General features: G+C 40.3%; 1 pseudogene; it reads left to right on the forward strand.

The window, feature by feature from the left end:
• Window positions 1-349: 349 nt before the first annotated feature.
• LOC138818894 (ankyrin repeat domain-containing protein 49-like) lies at window positions 350-1,694 on the forward strand (annotated as a pseudogene).
• Window positions 1,695-9,675: the final 7,981 nt, after the last annotated feature.

The raw sequence follows: 9,675 nt of genomic DNA on the forward strand, positions 1-9,675 counted from the left end.
GCTTGCTCTATAAATTGATCGGAGGCATGCATTTGTGTCTATCTAGGTCATTGCACATCTGTCTTTCTCTTCCTCTCTCTCTTTCATGTTTCTCATAGATACTATGATTGCTCCATAATTATCCTAATTTATTTTGCTTTTATATTTTTGGTTGCATCATTTCACTTTCTGCTCTGCCATTTCCATATAGAAAGCATTATTTCATATTTTCTCATTCCTAGAATCAGCTGTACATGGAGACACCACTGTTCCTTATTTTCAGTCTGTATCTTTGAATACCGAGGAACATCTTTCCTCTGCTCTCCATCAATTCCCTACTCTCCAGTTAGAATAATTTCGAATAGTAAAAATGGAAAAATGGAAAATAAATCATGTTGAAAAAACAGATGCATAAAATTCACCAGATTTTTCTGAACAGTTTGAAAGACCCCCTCCCCAACCAACCAGGCCCTGAGCCTCTTTGTAGGGGAACAGAGTTTTGTATCTAACCAAGCTATTTCTGGCTTCTGTAACATGCTTTGCTTTTCTATTACCCCACACTCCCCCTTTGATAACTAACCTCACCAGTTAATCAACAAGCCCACACCCTACTAACTAATCCCACCCCGCAGTCAGCCCCCTGGTGTGAGCGAAGGACAGGCGCTGACAAAGGTCACTTCCTCATACCAAGGGCGGGAGACACACAACTCGGCACGTACACCGAGGGACCCCCTCGAACAGTGATTGGCCAAATCAGATGATTTGTTTTAAAAGGATTGGCTGCCTGCGTGCAGACCAGGTTGTAACACTTTAAACTTACTGGCTGAAAAAGCGCGGGCTCTACTGTAACGGACAGAGGGGTCCCATAAAAGGACCATCCCCGGGACTGCTCGGTGTTCCCAGCCACTGACCCGAACCTTGCGGATCTCGAGGTCACGTGCACCTGGGAACCTGGGCATGCCCAAATAAAACCCTCTTGCCTTTTGCATCTGGTGTCGTCTGACTGGTGCTTGGGGCAGGGAGGTCCTGATATGGGGGACACCCGAAGTCGGGGGTCTTTCAAGTTCAACTAATATGAACTATTAGGGAAATACATGGACACCTCATTCCTACTTTCACTCAAAGGCTCTGGTTAGGCAATTCTGATGAAGACGAGGAACACGATGAAAAAAATGAGGAATGGTATCAATTGCAAGAAAAAAATGGAGAAGTATCCATGCAAATTTCTTCTTTGGGCTGCTGAAAATAATCGGCCTACTACAGTGAGGAGACTACTTTCCAAAAAGGCCACTCATGTGAATACTAGGGATGACGATAAGTATACCCATCTCCATCAGGAAGCCTACAGTGGACACTTAGACACTGTCCATGAGTTGGTGGCTCAAGCGGCAGATATTCATGCAATAACTGTAGATGGCTGGACAACCCTGCACAGTGCTTATAAGTGGAATAATACTAGAGTGGCTTTTTCCTTACTTCATCATGATGCAGATACCAATTCGCAAAGTAAAGGCCTCTTGACCCCTTTGCATCTTGTTGCTGGGAATAGAGATAGCAAAGACATATTGAATCTCCTTCTGTTGAACCATTATGTCAAATCAGGTCTTAAGAACAACTTGGAAGAAACTGCATTTGATATTGCCAAAAGGAAAAGTATGTATCACTTCCTCTTTGAAGTTTTGGAAGGCTGTACACATTGTTCACCTAAGTCATAATGGTTCAGTTAAGTTTCATAATTTTCAAAAATACCATTGCATTCTTTGTTTCCATACAAACTATTTTCACAATCCAAATAACAACAGTATCTTACTGTAACAATTCATGGATTCCATGAAGTCTTCAAAGTGAATTGCCTGACTTTGATGTCAAAATGTATTCAAGATTTATTTGTATACATCTATAATGATTTCTGGAGGGTTTTGCTTTTTTATTGTGATTAAGTGGTTACATAATTTCCCAAATTTCACAGTATTGTGTGATAGTGATGCTCAGTTAAAGTCACAAACACATTCTAACTTTCATGGAGCAAATTGTCTATCATGTTCTATAACATTTATGAGTTCTATGTGCTTTGTGACACAGTTATTTCTTCCACATTGATTCATAACTACATTTCTTTTGTTTTGCAAACATCAGCTGTTCCCTCTTTCCACTTGTTCCCTCCCTCCCATCGCTGCTATTGAGTTGCTTAGTTCATTTTGGTCACTGTCCAGTGCAGCTGATGGGTCCCGCTGTTATATGTTTTTTCCTGATTTCCTCTAGTTCTGGTTCTTCTTCCTGGTTCCCCTCTGGTGTACACATTGACACCATCCATGTGATCAGCAGCATGAGTTTATTTAGTAGTGGTTAGAACAGATGAGTGGAAGTTCTTTTTTTCTTAAGTCCTGTTAATTTTGTCATATCACCTAACATTTTGGATTTAACATCCACTTATCAGGGAGAGCATGTACAGTTTGTCTCTTGCTCTTGACTTACCTCGCTCAACATGATTTCATGATTTCTTCTAGCTCCATGCATTTCCCTGCAAATGTCATTATTTTGTCATTTTCAATGGCGACATAATATTCCATGGTGTACAGATACCACAATTTTTGGATCCATTCATCTGTGGTGGGACATCTGGGTTGTTTCCATAACCTAGCTTTTGTGAAGAGTGCGGCAATAAACATGGAAGTGCATGTGTTCTTGTATACTGGTTCCTGTTTTTCAGGATAGATGCCTAGAAGTGGTATGACTGGGTCATAAGGGAGGTCAAAATTTAGCTTTCTGAGTACCCTCCAGAATGCTTTTCAAAGTGGTTGTATAAGTGTACATCTCCACATCCCCTCTAGCATTTGTCGTTGGCTGACTTGAGGATTTGGGACATTATGATTGGGGTAAGGTGGTATCTCATAGTTGTCTTTAATTACATTTCCTTCACAACCAAGGATGGTGAACATTTCCTCATGTGTTTCTTTGCCATTTTTATTTCTTCTTCTGAGAAGTCTCTCTTTAGTTCCCTTGCCCATTTACTAATTTGTTTGTTAGTTTTGGAAGGGACTATTTTCTTGAGTTCCCGGTATATAATGGACATTAACCCCTTCTCTGATATATTGCTGGTAAATATTTTTTCCCCAATTAATTGGTTGTCGTTCTAGCTTGGGTGCCATAGTTTTAGTGTGGCAGAAGCTTTTTATTTTAAGGTAGTCCCATTTGTTGAGTCTTTCTCCAATTTGTTGTGACTCTGGGACTCTGTTCAGGAAGTTCCTTCCTGTGCCTATAACTTCAAATATCTCTCCTACTCTGTCCTGCAGTAGTTTCAGAGCTTCAGGTTTAATGTTAAGGTCTTTAATCCATTTTGAGTTGATGTTGGTGTATGGTGATAGGCTGGGGTCCACTTTTAGTCTTCTACATGTGGCTGCCAGTTTTCTCAGCACCAGTGTTTGAAGAGGCTGTGTTTGTTCCATTGTATGTCTTTTGCTGCTTTGTCTAATATCGGCTGACTGTAGGCATGTGGATTTATTTCTGGATCTTCTATTCTATTACCTTGGTCTTTGGGTTTGATTTTGTTCCAGAACGGTGCTGTCTTTGTTATTATGGCTCTATAGTAGAGTCTGAAGTTTGGCATGGATATCCCTCCCATGTTGTCTTTATTCCCTAGAATGTTTTTGACTATTCTAGGTAATTTGTTGTTCCATATGAATTTTTGGACTGTTTTCTGTATTTTAGAGATGTACATGATTGAGATTTTAATAAGAATTGCATTGAATTTGTATATTAATTTTGGCAGTATTGCCATTTTCACTATATTAAATCTGCCTATCCAAGAACATGGGAGGTCTTTCCGTTTCCTAGTGTCTTCTGTAATTACTTTCTTTAAGTTTTTATAGTTTTCATTAAATATTTCTTTTACATCTTTGGTTAGGTTAATTCCTAAATATTTTATTTGGGGGGGGATTTGTGAATGGGGTTGCTTCCTTTATTTCCCTCTCTGCTTGTACATTTTCAATGTACAGGAATGCGACTGATTTTTGTAGGTTGATTTTGTATCCTGCAATTTTGCCAAGGGGATTTATTACATCTAACAGTTTGGGGATGGAGATTTTGGGATCGTGAACGTATAATATGTGCAAAAAGGGATAGTTTAACTTCTTTCCCTATGCGGATCCTGTAATCTCTTTTTCTTGCCTTATTGCTCTGGCTAAGGGTTCCAGGACTATATTGAAGAGGAATGGAGACAGTGGGCATCCTTGCCTTGCTTCTGATTTTAAGAGAATTGGTTGTAGCTTTTCCCCATTAAGTATAATATTGGCTATTGGTCTGTCGTAAATAGCTTTAATTGTTTTAAGAAATGTTCCTTCTATTCCTATTTTCTCCAGAGATTTTAGCATTAATAAATGTTGAATTTTATCAAAAGCCTTTTCTGCATCTGTGGAGATAATCCTGTGATTCTTGACCTTGGCTCTGCTGATGTGTTGGATTACATTTATTGACTTACATATGTTAAACCACCCCTGCATCTCTGGGATGAAGCCTACCTGGTCGTAGTGTATGATTTTTAAAATTTGTTTCTTTATTCTGTTAGCTAGAATTTTGTTAAGGATCTTTGCATCTGTATTCATCAAAGAAATTGGCCTGTAATCCTCTTTTTTGGTTGTGTCTGTGCCTGGTTTGGAGATGAGTGTGATATTGGCATTGTAGAATGATTTTGGGATAGCTCTTTCCTTCTCTGTTTCTCTGAAGAGCTTGAGGAGTATGGGTATTAGTTATTCTTTAAAAGGTGTTATAGAATTCTGTTGTGAATCCATCTGGTCCTGGGCTTTATTTTTTGTTGGAAGACTTTTGATTGCTTCCTGTATCTTGTTGTAGGATATTGGCTTATTTAATTGATTTACTTCTTCTTTGCTCAGTTTGGGCAACTTGTATTCCTCTAAAAATGCATCCATTTCTTCCAGGTTTTCTTACTTTTTAGAATATAACTTTTGAATGTAGTCCGTCAAAATTGTTTGGGTGTCTTGGGTACATGTTGTGATTTTTCCCGTGCCATCCCTAATCCTTTTAATATGGGTTTCCTCTCTTCTTTTTTAAGTTAATCTTGCCAATGGTCCATCAATTTTATTTATTTTTTCAAAGAACCAGCTTTTTGTTTGTTTAATTCTGGCTACGGTTCTCCAATTTTCTAATTCATTTATCTCCTCTCTTATTTTGGTTATCTGGTTCCTCTACTAACTTTCGGTTTCCATTTTTATATTATTTTAGCTGTTTTAATTGCAACATGAGATTATTTACTTAGTCTGTCTCTATTTTTTGATGTGGGCACTGAGGGCAATACATTTGCCCCTCAGGACTGCTTTTGCTGTTTCCCACAAGTTTCTTTGCGAGGTGTTTTCATTTTCATTGAGTTGTAAGAATTTTTTAATTTCTTTTTAATCTCTTCTGTTACCCAGGCATTGCTTAGAAGTGTGCTGTTCAATTTCCATGTATTTGAGTAATTTCTGCAGTATGCTTTGTTATTGAGAACTAGTTTGATTCCACTGTGGTCAGCTACACTACAGGGGATTATGTCAGTCCCCTTGTAGTTGCTTAAGTTCCTTGCATGAACTATGATATGGTCTATTTTGGAGAAAGTTCCATAAGCTGGTGATTAGAATGTGTACTGTAATGTTTTAGGGTGAAATACTCGTTAGATGTCAATTAGTTCCGCTTGAAGTTTGGCCTCATTTAATTCGGTAGCTTCTTTGCCAATCCTCTGGTTGGTAGACCTTGCCTTTGGTGAGAGTGGGGTGTTAAAGTCTCCTATCATTTTTGTATTGGATCTATTTTATTCTGTAAGTTTGAGAGTATTTGCTTAACATATTTGTGTGCACCAACGTTTGGGGAAAATAAGTTGATGATGGTAATATCCTCCTCTTGGATTGTTCCCTGTATTAATATTTAGTGTCTGTCCTTGTCGTTTTGTATTGATTTTAATGACAGGATTATTTTGACATATATCAGGATTGTTAAACCTGCTTTCTTACTTGGGGCATTGATTGGTAGATCCTTTTCCAACCCTTCACTCTGAGTTTGTTTGTATGTTTGGCTGAGTGGTGGGTCTCCTAAAGGCTACAGATGGATGAGTCATGTTTTCTGATCCAATGTGCAGTTCTTTTTCTTTTCATTGGTGAATTAAGCCCATTAATCTTAAGAGATAGCATAGAGAGATGCATTTTGGTCCCTGTCATTCCCTGTTTTCCTCAGTTTTTCTTCTTTCCTTTGCTCCTGTGCTTGTTCAGTTACACACCTATTAATGCCTGTCTGGGTGCAGGTCCCTGTTCCTGGTTGCTTTCTTCAGGTTGTGTTCCCCCTCTTAGTATTCTTTGTAATGCTGGTTTAATGTTTATGTATTCATTTAGTTTTTCTTTGCTATTAAAATTTTTCAGTTCTCCATTGACTGTGAATGCTAGCTTTGCCGGGTATATTAGTCTGGCTTGGTAGTTATTGGCTCTCAGGGCTGATATGTTACTTTCCCAGGCCTTTCTTGCATTCAGTGTTTGTGTGGAGAGATCTGCAGTGATCCTAATTTTTTCCATTGTAGTGTAGCTCTTTCTTCATTTTTGCTGCATGCAAGATTGTTTCCTTATCATCCAGATCTATCATTTTTACTATAAAGTGTCTAGAAGTGTTTCTCCTGGGATCTTGCTTATTAGGTATTCTATATGCTTCTGTTATGTAGATAAGATGTTCTTTTTGGAGATGGGGAAATTTTTCACCAATTATCTTGCTGAATAGGTTTTGTATTCCCTTGATTTGATATTCCTCACCTCTGTCTACTCCAATTAATCAAATGTTAAATTTCTTGGCACTATCTGCTTGCTTTTGCATTTCTCTTTGCCATAATTTAAGTATTTTTCCATATCTGTCATTTTTTGGTCCAGTTGGTGTATTCTGTCTTTTGTATCTGATACTTGCATTCCATTTTGTTCACTCTGTTAATTGTGGCTTCCATTGTGGTTTGCAAGGAGGAAATGGACTCATTTATGGGTTCGATGTTGGTTCTCAAAATACTAATCTCACTTCTTAATGAGGTGTGCACAGCCTCTATTTTGGCACTTATTTCACTTCTTAGTGAGATGTGTGCTGCCTCTATTTTTGCATGCATATCCTGTTTGATATCCTGCATCTCTTTCGATATTTTGACCCTGTGTTCTTTCCATTTCTGGTCTATTTCGTGCTTTATTCTTGAGTCATTGCTTCCAGCATCTCTTGGATGTACCGTTTGTTTTCCATTCCTGCTTTGCTCCCACTGGGGCTTTCCCCTGGGTGGCTGCTGGCTATTGGAGATAGCTTGCTATCCTGGGTGTTGATAAACCTTGTAATTTTTCTCTGTTATTTTTGCATACTAATTATTGCACACTAATCTGAAATTCTGATTTGGTCAATAGGTGTCTGTCTTTGCTTCGTTACTGTATCTGTGTTGGTAGAGAGAGTCTGTACATGATCTTGGTTCTGTTGGGGGCCAAGCTCCAGCTGCTGGTCTGACACACACAGGGTTCTTGGCTTTCTGCTATGGATCACTGCAGTATCCACCTTATAAGGTTTGAGCAGCCTAGACTGCTCCTGTTTGCTCCTACTGGTGCTCTTGGCAAAATCAGATGTGCTGGATGCACTCTCCCAGATGCTGGAGACTGCTATGGGATCCTGATTTATTTTTTGGGCCAGTTGTGGGCTTGAACTCTGGACTTGGGCTGTGTCTGTCAGCTCTTCAGCTCAAGGCTGCCACCCTTCCATTTGAGCCATAGCACCACTTCTGGTCCTTTCTGCTTATGTGGTGATGAGGAATCAGATCCAAGGCCTCATGTACCCAAGACAATCACTCTACTGCTGATCCACCTTGCCAGCCTAAGCTCCTGACTATTATCAGCTGCTGGCAGCCTGTGTTTTCAAATTCCCATCCTAGAATATATGAGCCAGGTTCTTGTGGGGTTTGGGCTTCTCTTGTCCTGAACCCCCGGGTATTTTGCTGTCACACACTTAATTCCCAGGGTGTACATTTCCCTGTTTTTCTCCCCTCTGCTGAGGCATATGCTCAGCTTTTGACTTCCATTGGGAGGAGTTGGTTGTGCTGCTCAGGCACCGAATCCCCAGGCCTGGTCCTGGCCCCTTGCCTGGGGCACACCAGTTGGACCTGTGCTGCTGTGTATCCCACATAGGTTATGCATCCTGTGTACAGAGTTCTAATTTCTTCCACTGTTGGGTGTCTTGACCCAGGGGCTCTATTCCTGCTTTGGGCATTTAAGCTCCCTTCTATGGGCTCTCTTGCTCTAGCGTGGCCAGCTTGATGTGCTCCACAGGCTGGTGGAGCTCTCGAAAACTTTCCAGTTTTAGTGGGTCCTGTGGTCCAGGTTTTGGGGTAGAGGGTCTGGGGTTTTCCAACAGCTCTGGTCTCCTTTGAGGAATATACCATCCCCTGCAGTGTACTCACCTGGATTTAGTTGTTGTTTCTGTGTGATGTAGGTCACTGGTTGCCGTTGCAGTCAGAGCTCAGTTGACGTGGTTGTGGACTGGGCAGGGTGGTGGTGGCTCTGTGTGTTTCTCTTCTGTCTCTGCCTCAGTTGACCCTGTTCCGGTCCACCCCACATGATGGGCCTCTGGCATCCAACTGAGGTGTGGGGGAGCGGCCTCCATGCAGGTTCTGAGTGCTGGCGTTTTTCTCTGCACTCTCTGGATCAGCACCAGTTCCTTTAAGGTTTTCTGCCCTGGTGTTCTGTGGGCATCCAGTGTAGCTCTGGGGTTCCCACTGTGGGGCCGAATGGCTTTGGTCGGATGGAGCCTCTCTGCTCAGATGGAGAGTGAAGGATGGGTATGGGACCTTTGTCTAAGCTCCCAGCTCAGAGGTTTCTCCATTCCTCACAATCAGCAGGTCTGACACCAGTACCTCAGGGGGCTTCAGCATGGGTAATCTGCAGCAGCCCCCTGTGTCTCTAGAACTCTGGCAGCCCCTGCCGGGCCAGGATGGCTGCAGCTTGGTGTGCTGCCACACGGTCAGAAAAAATTGGGGGAGGGGTCTTTGTTCTTCTCTGTTGTGAAATTCTTCTTTATCTGTCTTTCTTTTTTGTTTTTTTCCACCTCCTGTTTTTTGCTGGGTGTTAGACTTTTTGTTGTTTTCCGTCTCTTGGTGAGATTATGCATTTGAACTTGAAGTCTCTTGGTTGGGGAGAGCTGTGGAATTTCCTTACTGGCCCGTCCCCATCTTGGTCCCCCTCAAGTTTTTGCTTTTTTTAATCAGAAATAATTTTAATTTATCTGTCGAAATGAGTAGTACAGAAACTAAAGATATTTCTGGTGCTTGTCTGAAAAGTTAGTGTTTAAAATATTCTATATTCTATGTTTGTATAATGCCCATAATCTATTTTATTTTTTCCTAGATAGAAAACTTTGAATTGTACATTGTTTTATAATATATAAATGTCTCCTTTCAGATTCATTCCATATAGAAACAGTTTAAGATTCCTTTTTCCTAGGTCCTTATAGTATATTTCTTTGGAATAAAATGAAAAGGTTGCCTAATTTCAAAAGTTTTGTAAAGATTATGCTATGTAAAGCCTTTCTAAGGGGAAGATTTAATACACTCATGTCAAACCAAATTTCAGTTCTATGTATTACATGTATTGTTACACTTGTAATTTTGTAATCAACTTTTAATAATTGTTTTTCATTTCTTTCATCTGAAAAATG

This window comes from Dipodomys merriami, unplaced genomic scaffold (assembly GCF_024711535.1).
Source record: "Dipodomys merriami isolate MVZ:Mamm:240054 unplaced genomic scaffold, mDipMer1.0.p SCAF_788, whole genome shotgun sequence".
Taxonomy (NCBI): domain Eukaryota; kingdom Metazoa; phylum Chordata; class Mammalia; order Rodentia; family Heteromyidae; genus Dipodomys; species Dipodomys merriami.